Here is a 13,913-nt window from a genome sequence, read left to right as displayed (position 1 = left end):
TTTTAATTCTTAATTATCTTTCATCAGATTATGAGTATATTTGGTTTCAAAAAATTCTATAACAAAAGAATTATTATAACATGTGCCTTGTGGAATGACTACGACAAACAATTCCGTCAATATGTCTCAGCTAATAATGACAGTGACGAACATATGATTATTGTACTACAACTTGCAAAGTTTAACACTTGAAACCGTATATCATCAAAATTATAAACTTTTATAACTTCAATGTAAATCTAATATTGATAATATCGTAAGCCCCGTGTTCAGTGTTGGACACGGGTCTAAAATCTAGTTAAAGAGCTATGTGACAATTTTTAAAAATAGCTTTAAATTGTAGAAGGCTTTAAAATGCTAGGATAACTATTGTTTTAATATTTATATAGGTCTTTTACCCGCACGATGTGCGGATATTTAAAAAGGTTGTTTTAGTTATATAAATATTTATAATAACTTTTAACAATTATAAATTATTTAAGCATGTACATATACCAAAAAATAACTCTTATTGTTTATGAAAATCTTTGCATTTACAAAAAAAAGTTATAAAATATCACATATTATACTTCATGCAATAATAATAAACATAAAATTAAGTTAAAATGTAAATGTAATGTAAAATCATAACGATCTGTTATTTTTTCAAAGTGATATGTGATCTATTAGAATTTCATCACACTCATTCAAATAATATAGTTTCATGAAACTTAAGTGGTGTTTGTTTGTGACTTAATAAAATAAGTCATGACTTAATTAAAAATACTTATTCCATTAAGTCATCAAAAGTGTTTGTTTTCGTGACTTAGTAAGCAAAAAATAACTGTAAAGACTTAATCCATACAAACATTATTTATCCATTCAATCACTAAATCAATTCAGTCACTTAACGGTTAAAAAAACAAACACGCCCCTTTTCTTTTATATTTGATATAATGTGTTTTTTTTATTTAAAAGTAATTGATATAAAGGTAATTGATGCAATGGTAATTACAATTAATTAAGAACAAACCTATTATTCAAATTAGGTTAAATTAACATGTAATTGATGCAAGTGTTTTGAAATAGTTTTTATAAAACGTAAAATCACCACCAAAAAAAGGATAACAAATAATTACAATATGATAGTAGAATAAGATATGAACATTTTAAAAACCAATAGTATAAAATATTTTCCAATTTTAAAAATAAAATTTAAGTTCATACGGTTTCTACTATGACATAGGATTTGATTTTTTACTTTTGTTTTTCTTTTAAATTTTGTGTATATATAGATTTTATTTCTATTTAATCTAATATTATGTTTATATAATAAAATTTAGTGGATTTATTATATTATGAAAAAAATATAGAGAAGTCAAATAGGATAAAGACTTATGTGACAATTTTTAAAAATAGTTTTAAATTGAAGAAAGCTTTAGAAGGCTAGGATTCCTATTGTTTTAATAATTATATATATATATAGAGAGAGAGAGAGAGGGGGAGAGAGAGATTTTAATAACAATGTATTCCAATGTTTGTAATCACTTTAGAATTTTTTTTCTATATAAAGACTATTATCTTTTTAATAGTGATTTTAAAAAATGAAAATAAAAATAGTTATTTAAGATTAGGATCTATCACATTATGAATAATTAATTAATGTTACATGATGTTTAAAAAAACTTAAAAAAAATATATGTTACGTGATTTTACAGAAATAAAATAAGATACTAATAGTAATAACATGGAAACATTACTTAACTAATTTATAGAATTTCTTTTCATCAAATAAAAGAGAAATATTTATGGCATAATAAAAATAATATATACTTGTAAGGTATTCTATATTTTATGGCAAGTAGAATTTTACTTAGTAATTATATATATTTTATAGGTTGCAAAAAATAAACAAATATTATGTTACATCAAGTGGTTTTGTGTTTATCACTAAATCAAAGGTCACGAGTTCTAGTCTAATCAATAGATTTTTTTATTTGTAATTTAAAATTAATTGTCAAGCTCTAAGAGACGTTCAACATATGGATGTCACGTAGGAAAAAGATGATGGGACGTCACCAGAGATATGACACATCAACACTTGGAGATAGAGAATTATATATATAATAGAGAAGACTATTACTTTTTAAGCATTGGATATCTCGAATATTAATTGTTAACTACTGAATACTAATTTGTTGTTAAAAGATAAAAGATAAATAAAATAAATTACTTTGTTATTATTAAAAACATAAACATAATATATATAATTGTGAGTGATAAGTTTGAAGACATCAAATTTTATGCGGGTATTATTTACTATATTGATAATTTATTTTTTTTAATTTAAATATTGAATATCTAATATATATTTAAATCGTTTGCATTAAAAAATAAAACGCTCCAAACAATTGGTGTAGTGGTCGTTTTGAGTTTCATGTCATCCTCTCACATGTGGGTTCGAAACATCATCGATTTGAATTATACAAATAAGACATATTATGGACCATTAGATCATGATCAAGTATTAATCAAAAAGTTTAATTAAAAGATTTAATTTAAAGGGCATACGTGACATTTTATGCATTAACAAATTTCCTATTTTCACTCACCGGACATTTTTTGAACGGATGCACTTTTGGGACACTTTCATTTCATTAGCCATTTAGTAGTACGAGACTTTTATTTTTTATAAATAAATTTTCTATTCAAAAAATTATGGTGTGTAATTCCTGATTTCCTTCCTTAATTATTTTAACAGATATTCAAAAAAAAGAAATAACTATTTTAACTATTTTTGATGCACCTCCATCACTTTAACGAATAATAAGATACACAATAATGTTTTCAACTATATCACCTAACAGTTGTCTAAATTTTGATGTACCATAATTTTTTTGGTTTTACTTTTCAAAAGCATATTAAAATTTTAATTTAAATGTTAAGTTGTAACATACGAACACATTACGGAAATAAAAGTGATGCACAACAAAACTTTGTGATTCATTGATGTACTCTTAAGATAAATTTAATGGATTTAAAATATAGTCATCATTTTATAAACCTTTTTGAGTCTTAAGCATAACATTGATGCACAACAACTTCTGAATTTTTATGAACTTATAACATAACCTTGATGAAAATTGATGCACCATGATTTTTTTTTAAATAAAACTTTAGCATAATTTTGATGAGAACTGATGCACCGTAACTTTTTTTTTTCTTCTTATTTTTATTCATGAGTTATTAACAATAAATACTCCATTGATGCACTTTGATTAGTTTGATGGAAAGTAACTACATAGAAACCAAATAAAAAAAAATTGCACGTAAGTTACAGGACTAAATATAAAAAAATCTACAACGTAATGCTCTTAATAAACACATGATGCCCAATATATATGTTTGTAAGTACCAACAAATTAGACACAGCAATCGCACATCTTCAATTGGAAAAAAAAAAAGAGGTTTTTGAAGACTAACAAATATAATTACCTATTTGTGGTTTGATAAAATCTAAAAAGCATGAATATTAGCCAATTGTTTAATCATCCATACATGGTAAAAAAAAATTAGTCACGTCCATGTAGATTGTTTGTTTGGGGAAAAAAAAGTTAGTCACGTACATTTAGGTTGGAGTGTGAGGAGATAAACTAAAAGTAAAAATGAATAAACACCTATTAAAAGGGGAATGTAAAATACAAAATTATCCCTGAGGCATTAAATTTAATTATTAATTAGAAAAGACACATGTCAAGCTCATAATATGTCTTACTTGTTTTATGTTAATACTTATTTTATTTTACCCCTCTCATAGATATATATATATATATATATATATAGAAGGGCGTAGATTTTAATTTTTGCGATGTAGGGGTATATTGTTTTTGTGTAGAAAAATTTCGATATATAATCGGTTTTGACCCCTCATTTTAGCGTGAGGGAAAAAAATTAAATCCCGACCCCCACTAAAAACTTTTAAGCTTCACCACTGATATATATATATATATACATATCTATACTATATTAATAAACAAATTATCATACATTTTTTCAACTCTCTACCTTTAAAATATCCAAAATACCGTTAATTTTCAACACATTTCTAACTCACACATATATCTACCCAATATATATCCCTAAAATATTTTACACTCATATTTATCCAAACTATCTATCCCCTTTAATAATTTACTTAAATATTTATACCTAATACCTTTATAACATTCTTAATAAAGTTATTTACAAAAGATTAATACATCCCTTAACCATAAAATAACTACACTACCATTTACGTCAATTATTTTAATTTTAATAACCACTTCGTTATCACCACCGCCACTAGCACCACCCGTTGCTGCCACCAAATCCGCCGCATTGCACGGATACCCATCCCGTATATATATATACTATTACAATTATTATATACAATACGTAATAACATAACAATAACAATATATAATAAATGTGAGCATGCAAGTTCCAACTAACTATCTGCTTATATATAGACATGAAAGAATAAAATAAGTTGTATGAACCTGAGCATAAATAGATATCACCATCACAATGCGTAGCCTCTTTGTCATTGTGTTTTATTTTCTTTTCACAACATTTTTAATAACCACTTTAGTGCGTGGTTCTATAGATCAATCCTGTTTTCTGGGTGGAAAATGGCATATATTGATAACCAATAACATCCGAAGTGACATAGACGTAATATTTCACTTGAGTTCAAGAGATGATGATATGGGAAATCATACACTTTCTTTCGAGTCGAAGTACAATTGGACTTTTTGTGTTGGATTGAAAACCAAATTTACTGGCGAGTTTTGGTGGGGTTGGAGAAATCAATCTGTTACTTTGTTTGATGCACATATAAGTGAAGTTTGTGGGACCCCGAGTCTTGGTACTCAACATTGTTATTGGTCAGTAAGACCTGAAGGATTTTATTATATTAGAAATAGTTCATATCCTAGTGAAGATTGGCATTTTGATAGGTCATGGGATCATTAAATCTCTTCGGTGTTTTTTTTTATATATATCATAATAATTAATGGAACATGAAATTGAAACTATATATATTTTATCAAGTATATTTTTCATATGGAATATTGGAATATTTGTAGAGTATTGTTGGTTTTTGTTGATGTAGACTTAAAATTGTGATAAATTGCGAAATGTTGATTAAGAAAATTCAATTAACAATTTTTCTGATAATCATTGATCATAAAAAATACTGAAAATTAAGAGAATCTATACTCTATGATATATATACTTGTGAATAATAATTGATAACTGATTATACATTTTCTTTCATATAATTGATAACTGATTTGTACCTTTTTTTTTATTATTTTCTTTTTCCGTTAAATTTTCATTCTCTTTTACTCCGTATTTGTTCTTACCAATCACCCCTTTGGTTCCTAATTTGTACGTCGTTATGACTTTAATAAGAAAATATATAGGAAACCTGTTTACAAAACAACATAAAATCAAAGCCAATTTAATTAATCATTGGATTTTTCCGTTGTGTAACGCATGAAAAATATATCATTCTTTACTTCTTTTCAATTTTCTTTAATATGACATGAAAAGGAAATACACGTAAACAATACAACAATAGGTTAGAGATATTGGCAAACCCAAGCCCAAAAAATGTTCTTCGGCTGACTAACTCACAAGACTAAAGATTAAGTTACCCTCAAATATCGTGGTACTGGACCTAATGGTATTGTCACCGGTAGGTATTGTCAAACCCAAGCCCAAATAGTCTATTTATAAGATATTGGCAAACCCAAGCCCAAATAATTTGTTTATAAGATATTGTTACCTCGCCCTCATCGTCTCTGTTATCACCCGTCGCCTCCACCACCACCCGTCACCGCCATAGCCAGTAATGTCGTATTGCGCGGACATACATCTTGTAACTATAATAAGAGAATATATAGGAAATCTGTTACAAACAACCTAAAATCATAGCCAATTTGATTATTGGATGTTTCCCGTCGTGTAACGTAGGAAAAATTATATCGTTCTTTTTAGTTTTTTTTTTTTTTAAAGAAAATCACGTAAACAATAGGTTAAAGATATTGACAAGCCCAAACCCAAACCCAAAAATTGTTCTATGGCTATCTAACTCACCAGACTAAAGATTAAAGTACTCTCAAGGCCTCTAACACTGTGGTACTGGTACATACTCATACTACATACACTGCTTGTTACATGCCTTCTAAGCTTCTACACATAATTTACATGTTTATTTACATGTAAATGTAAAATAACAACCAAGTAACATATACTTTCATCATTACAACTTATATCTTATAACGTGTACCAAAAACATTTTGAATTCTTGACTTTAACTTTTCTGCAATAAAGGTTGTAGACATTTGACGAAATGAGTAGCCAACTTGGTAATTGAGAAATATGGCTCAAACTTGTTGGAGATAAGAAGTTTGTGATGGAGCAAGCTTGGCAAGGTAAGAAGGGTTGATGTCTCCGGGCATTACTATGACTATCTTTAGCTCGTTTTCCAACGACACGTCCCCACGGAACTCATCGGGCAAGGATTGTTTTACTTGACCCGTAATTGTACTAATATTGTTGGTTGGTGATATGTTAGAAAAAGAATATGGTTTCTTGTAAGAGCATGTTAAAGTCAACAATGCACATGCTATTACACATAGAATCAAAGTTAGACCAATGAAAATGTAAGGTATGGGAGAATTAAACCGGAATACGGTTGTGGTGGCAACAATGGTGGTGTTATGTGTAGGTGTCATTAGTTTAGCTGTTTTTCTCTAACTTTTTGGTTTTGGTTCATACTATAGTTCTCTAACTATTTATAAAAGTTTTTCCCACTTGTACTCAAATAAGTATATATACGTTGCAATGGTGACATTTTGACATTTAAAAATGACAACGACAACTTGAATAACTAGTAACCATTCGGGTTGCAAATAATTAATAAGTAATTATGTACCTTTATCTACCTTTTTCACCCCAATTTAATTCTTCACGCAATTTGTTCATTACTCATAAAGACAACCGAAAGTTAGGTGCAAATATTACCCTTTTTAAAAGACACTAGTTAGGATGTATGAGTTTTTGTTAAAACATCGTGTAGTGACATATAGTATATATGCCAAAGTGAAGTCTTGTGTCTTCTTTTTCATTTTACAACAAAGAGAGAAACTAACGAAGGTTAAAACAAAACTTAGTATAGAATATAAGAAGATACTGGATAATGCAATTGTAAGGGGAGAAAAAGAAAAATCTACCCACCTATCTACCGATATAAATACTAGCCTAATATCCATGCAATGATATTGTTTTAAATATATTACGAAATAATTTATTGTTAATCTGGTTGTTAAAATATATAATATATTTAAATCCGGTTTTCTGCCCAATTGTTAAGTCTCCATCATTTTTATTTTTTCTTACACCACATGCTTGTTGGATATTTTAGTGTAATTGGGTAAGTTGGTAATTTAATCATAATAATATTATATCATATAAGTTTGGTGGTGCGGAGTGCACGCTTATATAAATTTATTATAATCTTAGCCCCTAAGGGACGAAGGGACAGGGGCAGCACCCCCGGGAGCAGGGCCCAAGGGGCGGCAACCTCTAGCGGGGTCCAAGGGGCAGAACCCCTGGCTGGGGTCGAACTTGAGGGACTTGTTTTGCCATTAAAATTGTTATGGCAAAAACGTCTCAGAAAATTAATTTTTGAAACTTGAGGGACTTGTTTTGCCAATCTTGTAAAGTCGAATTTAACTGTCATAAGGGCAGTAAATAGGCCCTGATTCTTCATTCCGATGATTACGAATTCACATAGAATTCTCTCCCCGTTTTTCACACAAAACTCAAATACAAATCATACAGAAAATTCTCTAATTAACTTAATTTACAATATTTATTATGAACTCTTAAATAACTACAGTAATATTGCCTTTTACATCAATTACTTTTACATTAATTAACACACCGCTATCACCGCCGCAACCCGTCACTGCCACCACCACAGTTGACACTGCACTTTCACATCGCACGATCATATATCACACGAGCATATATGACTAATATAGTATAGATTAAGCTTTGACTTTTAAATGAATTTCAACAAAATAATCACGTAATAGTTGACTTTAGTTTACCTCAAATTTATTTTTAGTTCCTAATATTTTAAAATATATCTATTAATTCTTTTTTTTTTTCCTTTTTGAAACGACATGTCTTTTTATATACCCAAATCCAATTCAAGTGGAAACTCATGTTGAGAAAATCTCCGATTCTCTGTCTCCATTCCTGGGAATATTTTTGTTAAGATTAGGATTTAAACCAAGACATCCCAGACTTCACCATATACTATACCAATCATCTAATTAATAGATTATGAACCTTAAACCATATATATTGGCCGGAAGAAATTAACTAATATGAGATCTCTCTCGTTTTTCTTAAAAATACCACAAACTCTTCAACCTGAATCACAATCTTCACTCTATCGTGAGTTGTTCCAGTTTTTCTTGATCTAAATCAATTATGACGAAGCATTGGATTTTATTTTTATTTTTTTTCAAATTGTTTTAATAAATTTTGCTCTTTTTATCATGTATATAATTTTTTATATAGTAAAACATGTTTATAAATCATGTTCGTTGACTTTTAACTATAATTGGGTTTTCACTTTTTATCGTCAGAGATATAGATACAGATTCATATCTTTAGTAGATTTGTTTGGAATACGATTTGATGTGTTTAATTTGTATGCAACTTTTTGATCAAGAGGATGTGTGGGACTGGGTCGATGGTCAACTCCAATGAGACAATATTATTCACTGTCAAATGTCAAAGACATGATCAGACGTGTTTTACTGTAGTCAAACTATACACGACTGTGATAATTAATCTTTGGGAAATTTACCTAGATTAAGAGAGTTCTTAGTTTACACTACATTTTAAAAAGTGATCAATTTGGTCAAAAGAACCGTGACCTACAGTAGGAAATAACACGTCTTAAATAAACCATTCATGATCCAACACGTGGCCTTTTCTTCTCTCTCTTTATTTTTTTGTCTGTACGTGACCTTTCTTCCCCCTCCTTCCATCATCTCCTTAACAAAAAAAAAACTAGGAAAGGTTATCTCCAATTTTATATGAACTTTTGAGAGTTTTAAATATTTAATCAATCTATAAAAGGAATTATCCCCGATTTCTTCTTCCTGCACATAACTCACAGTAAGAATTATCAATTTATTTGACATTTTTTGTCCATTATTTAGCCTTGTTTATGTATTTGAACTGCCTGACCTGTTTAACATTAAACGTAAATCCGACCCTTTTTACAAATAAATTGCTTGTATATACCCTGGTTTTAGCCCATCAGGTGAGGAATCTGTTGTTCACATTTTAATAATTGTTTGTTGTAGGCAATCAATGTGAACATCCATGTTTGTCGAATAGACTTCAGGGATTTGCACATGTTTTTTTTCCTAACTCCATATTTTAATTCGTTTACATAGCGTGAAATATGATGGAGTTACGGATTTATATATGGATTGAGATTGAAACCCCAAACACAGTAAATGATGCTGTGTTTTTTTGAAATTTCTTTGTTTAAGAAAAAAGAACAATGAAAATGAGGGAAAGAAAATAGTTTGGAGAAGAAGAAAGAAGTGAGAATAAATGACCACGTGTCGAGTCTTTATTGGCACTTCAAAACCCGTGTGATTTCTACCTGTACACCACGGATTTGTTGACCAAATTGGTCTTTTTGCAATAAAGAGTCTAAACCAAGACCACCTCCTTTCAATTTGACTATATATGTAAATTATTTATATATTACTTTTAATAAAATTATTTATAATATACATTTTTCAAACATTAAAATAATTAAACCAGTATGGTACCCGCGTAATGTCGCGGTATTCGTGACGACGACGGTGTGGTGATGGGGATGATTGGTGGTGGTGGTGGCGGCTTCAAGTGGTATTGATAATTGATGTAAAAGTAATTTATGTAAAAAATTAATAGAGTTTTTTTAAAAGATAAATAATTGATTGTGTAATTTAATCATTAATGATATTTTAGACATTTTTCTCTACGTAACTTTCAACATGAAGTTATTATTTTTATAATATAGTATATATACCCCTTTACATTAATAAATTTTACATTGATAATCACGGCACCACCACCCGTCTCCGCAACCACCGCCACCGCCATTGTCATCCCCGCCACCACCACCCGTCACCATGACCATACTGTCGCATCGGACACGTGTCTAGATTAAAACAATTAGATATTAATTTCTACTGTATCTCGTATAAAATCTTCATTACATCCTTTATTAATACAAAGGCATGTGAACAGTTAATTATAAAATTTGAAGCATAAAGGACAATTAATAAAACAAAAGTAAGTTTAAGATTTATATAATAAAATGTTTTCAGACAGATGGTATATGGCTTGCTTTCTATTTTGGTTAGAGTTCTAAACTCAACTCCTTTCCATCCTATTTGTTTTGTTTCAAGAATTCTTGCTTTTACAATTTAAACTTTTATGTTTTATATTTTGTCAGTTTTTTTATTAGACTTTGAAAATGTTATTTTGCTCACTCAAATCCTTTTATTTTCTTATATTTTAAAACTAGCTAATAAATCCGGGTTTTTAATTAAAATTTTAAAAAACAAGATAAATATATGTATTTCTTGTTATTGATATGTTATAATCTTTAATATATATTAAAACAAAACCTGTAATTCCAAATTGAAAAAGTAAGGACCATTCATTAAATTTAATCTCTCATTTTTAACCACTAGATCATATCATTCACTAAAAAATTAGTCAATAACACTTTTAGTCCTCATAGTTTCATATAAATGTTTATAAAGTCCTTAATTCTATTTGTTTTAATTTAAATAGCCTAATTGAATATCATTCTATAACATTTTTAACTATATATTTATAATAGTAGTCTTTAATGTATATAACTCATAAATAAATAAAATCATTTATATGGTATATTATATTTTTATATAGAGAGTTTTATATATGGGGGAAATGAATGTGTGGGACAACACCACCCAACTTGGGTGAAAAACTCCTCACATCTTGATTTTTTTATTTCATAAAAATCAGGGGGACCATCACTCACTTTTCCCTTTATATATAGGTATTCCTAATGTTGTGTTGCAGGGTTGCTAGCTTGAGTGAAAAAATTCTCTACGGGACTAAGGGGTTTTCGGGCATTTACCTTTTTTTTTTTTTTATTATTTCTAATGTTGTGTAAATGATACAGATATTTGACCAAATTTTAATTTTGAATGGATTAATACGGGAATTTAAATTTTGATAAAAAGATTTTTGATAAATTTATTATACATTTATTTGTTTGTTAATAGTCTATACTATATACCATTTATTTCACTAATTTTTTTGTAAAAAATTTTAGTTGTATTATTATTTTTATTTATTTATAATAAAACATTAAAAGTATGATATTACAACAAAAATATTCAATTATATTTTCTTTCCATTATTAACGATTTTATTTCAACAACATCACACGCTTTTTTTTAAATATTTTAGTATTAGATGGTTTTTATTGATGTGATTGTTTAAATTCATAGATTAAATTAAAATAACACATTTAATGCTCTTAATATGAGTAAAGTTTATGTAATTATAACTTAGTATTACTAAAAGAATCTATTTAATATTTCATAATTAATATAATAGTGAACTTACACTTATTGGAACATACCGTACGTGTGTATTCAATGCATATATTTAAGTTTTATAGATGAAAACATTATTTGTTAACCATCATCGACAATGAACATTTTATTATGATTGTGGTTCAAAAGTTTGTAAATCTTTATTTAGATGTTAATTATTTTCATGATTAAAAAGTTTTTTAATTTAAAGAATAATGTATAAATCCTCTCGTATTACCTGAGTAATAAACTAGTTTGGTTTGATAATATTAAATTAACTAACATAGTTTTTATATATAAGTACCTATTGATATACTCGAGTAATAAAACATAAAAGACATTTTCAATTAAAAAAAAACTTTAAAGAAATCATTTAGTGGACTATTTATTTTTAAAATGTTCAATAGTAAATAACTAAATATGACATCATAAATAAATTAAAATCTTCTTGAAAAAAACTATGAACATGTTACATAATATTTTTTTCTAAAAACTATGGGAAGTGATAAATCTACAACAACTAGTAACCATCTACAACAAATGTACGTGTTTTCCTGCACAGTTTACAACTGCGTAAAACATATATTATTGCAGATGGCAAATAATTATTGTAGATACCCAAAAACTATATATGAACATTCCACGTAATATTAAGATATCTTTTATCTCCTTTCATTCTTTTCTTACACTTTATTGTTTTGCTTTTGGTTTTCTATTGATATTCGGCTACTTTTGTTTAGTTTTGGTTTCTATTAGGTAACATATTGTTTTTTTAAATGTTTTTTTGTAATTCTTTTGTTTTTCGATAGCATTTTTCTTTCTAACGTAAGTATTTTCTTTATTAAACTTTCATTTGTGTTTTTCTAAAGTTATTCTTTTTTCGCAACATTTATTTTCGCATATATATTTTCAGAATTCCTTTTTTTCCTCAACTTTCATTGTACTTTTTTGTTTGATTTTTGGAATTTCTTTTTGCAACATTTTGTCTCTTATTGGTTAATTTTAGGAGTAAACATAAAACATAATAGTGATGTTATGATGTTGATCTTCAAAGAAACGGATAACCGCAACACAGAGTGAGCTATTATCTATACTCCTTTATAAAGATTATGCACCCTTCTCAAAATAGAAATAGTTACTCATATGTCACATACGAAATTACTAAATTGCCCCTTAATAAAAACTCATTATGGAAAGAGTTTTATAAATTACCAACTTTACTCTTAATGAAGTAATTTACACCATAAACCCTTATTTTAATACTTAATACTTTAAGCTCTTATCTTCTAAAAATTTCCACCTACACCACTTGACACTACCACCACCACCAATAGTACCATCACCGACACCACTAGACCATCTTTTCTACCACCGCCGCCGCATTGTGCGGGTACCATGCTCGTCAGACTATATATATATATTAGAAAATTTTGAGCTTAGATGGAATGATAACTTTTGAACATGGACATGGTTGAGATATCATCTTAATATATAAGTAAACACATTTATTAAGATGTATTCGTAGTATTATCTTAAAAAACGCATAAAAACCACAACTGCATGCGTCCCCGTAACGAGGGGTTTAAACTACCTATTAAACAATATAGACAACCATCGTTACTTAGTTAGAGTGATAAAGACTACATTAACTTCTTGAAGAAAAAACCAAGCTCAAAGATTTGCTGTTAATTAAAAAAAAAAACAATATAGACACCAAATTTTAGTTAGTACTCACCATTACCATATCATAATTACAATACTAATAAGGTTTTACAAATTTTGGTTATAAACATACAAATTGGAAAAACAATAAAGATATTCTTAATTACTTTTGTAAAGTTAAATAGAAACAACACAATTTTCGTCATTGATGATCAGCCCAGTTGGTGAAAGACATTTAATTTGCGATTTAACCCAAGGTTTTGGGTCCGATTATTAGGGATGACAAGCCTTAATTAAGGTTTTTTCCCTCCAACACATGATCTATCATATTGTTGTCTTGGTATATACAAACTTTCGGTGAGATTTTTCTAATATCGTATTTGATAAAATGTTAGAAAAACGACAACTTTTAGCGCATGTCATTGTCTAAGGGTATAGGTATCTGTATATATCATACTAAAATAAAATTGTAACATGTATTTTGATAAATAATTTTATGATTCATGCATGTCACTTGTTATTAGGTTACCGACCAAAACATTAGAT

The 13,913-nt window shown here is 28.1% G+C and overlaps 1 long non-coding RNA gene across 1 annotated transcript; it reads right to left on the bottom strand.

The window, feature by feature from the left end:
- Positions 1-5,511: 5,511 nt before the first annotated feature.
- LOC122605340 lies at positions 5,512-6,395 on the bottom strand. The gene is made up of 2 exons (XR_006324595.1): positions 6,121-6,395; positions 5,512-5,906 (listed from the first exon to the last, which is right to left on the bottom strand). It is a non-coding gene; the product is annotated as an uncharacterized LOC122605340 (long non-coding RNA).
- Between the last annotated feature and the right edge of the window lie 7,518 nt (positions 6,396-13,913).

Source organism: Erigeron canadensis, chromosome 6 (genome assembly GCF_010389155.1).
Source record: "Erigeron canadensis isolate Cc75 chromosome 6, C_canadensis_v1, whole genome shotgun sequence".
Taxonomy (NCBI): domain Eukaryota; kingdom Viridiplantae; phylum Streptophyta; class Magnoliopsida; order Asterales; family Asteraceae; genus Erigeron; species Erigeron canadensis.
The sequence above is the reverse complement of the archived record's forward strand: the minus strand, read 5'-3'. Positions and strand labels throughout refer to the sequence as shown.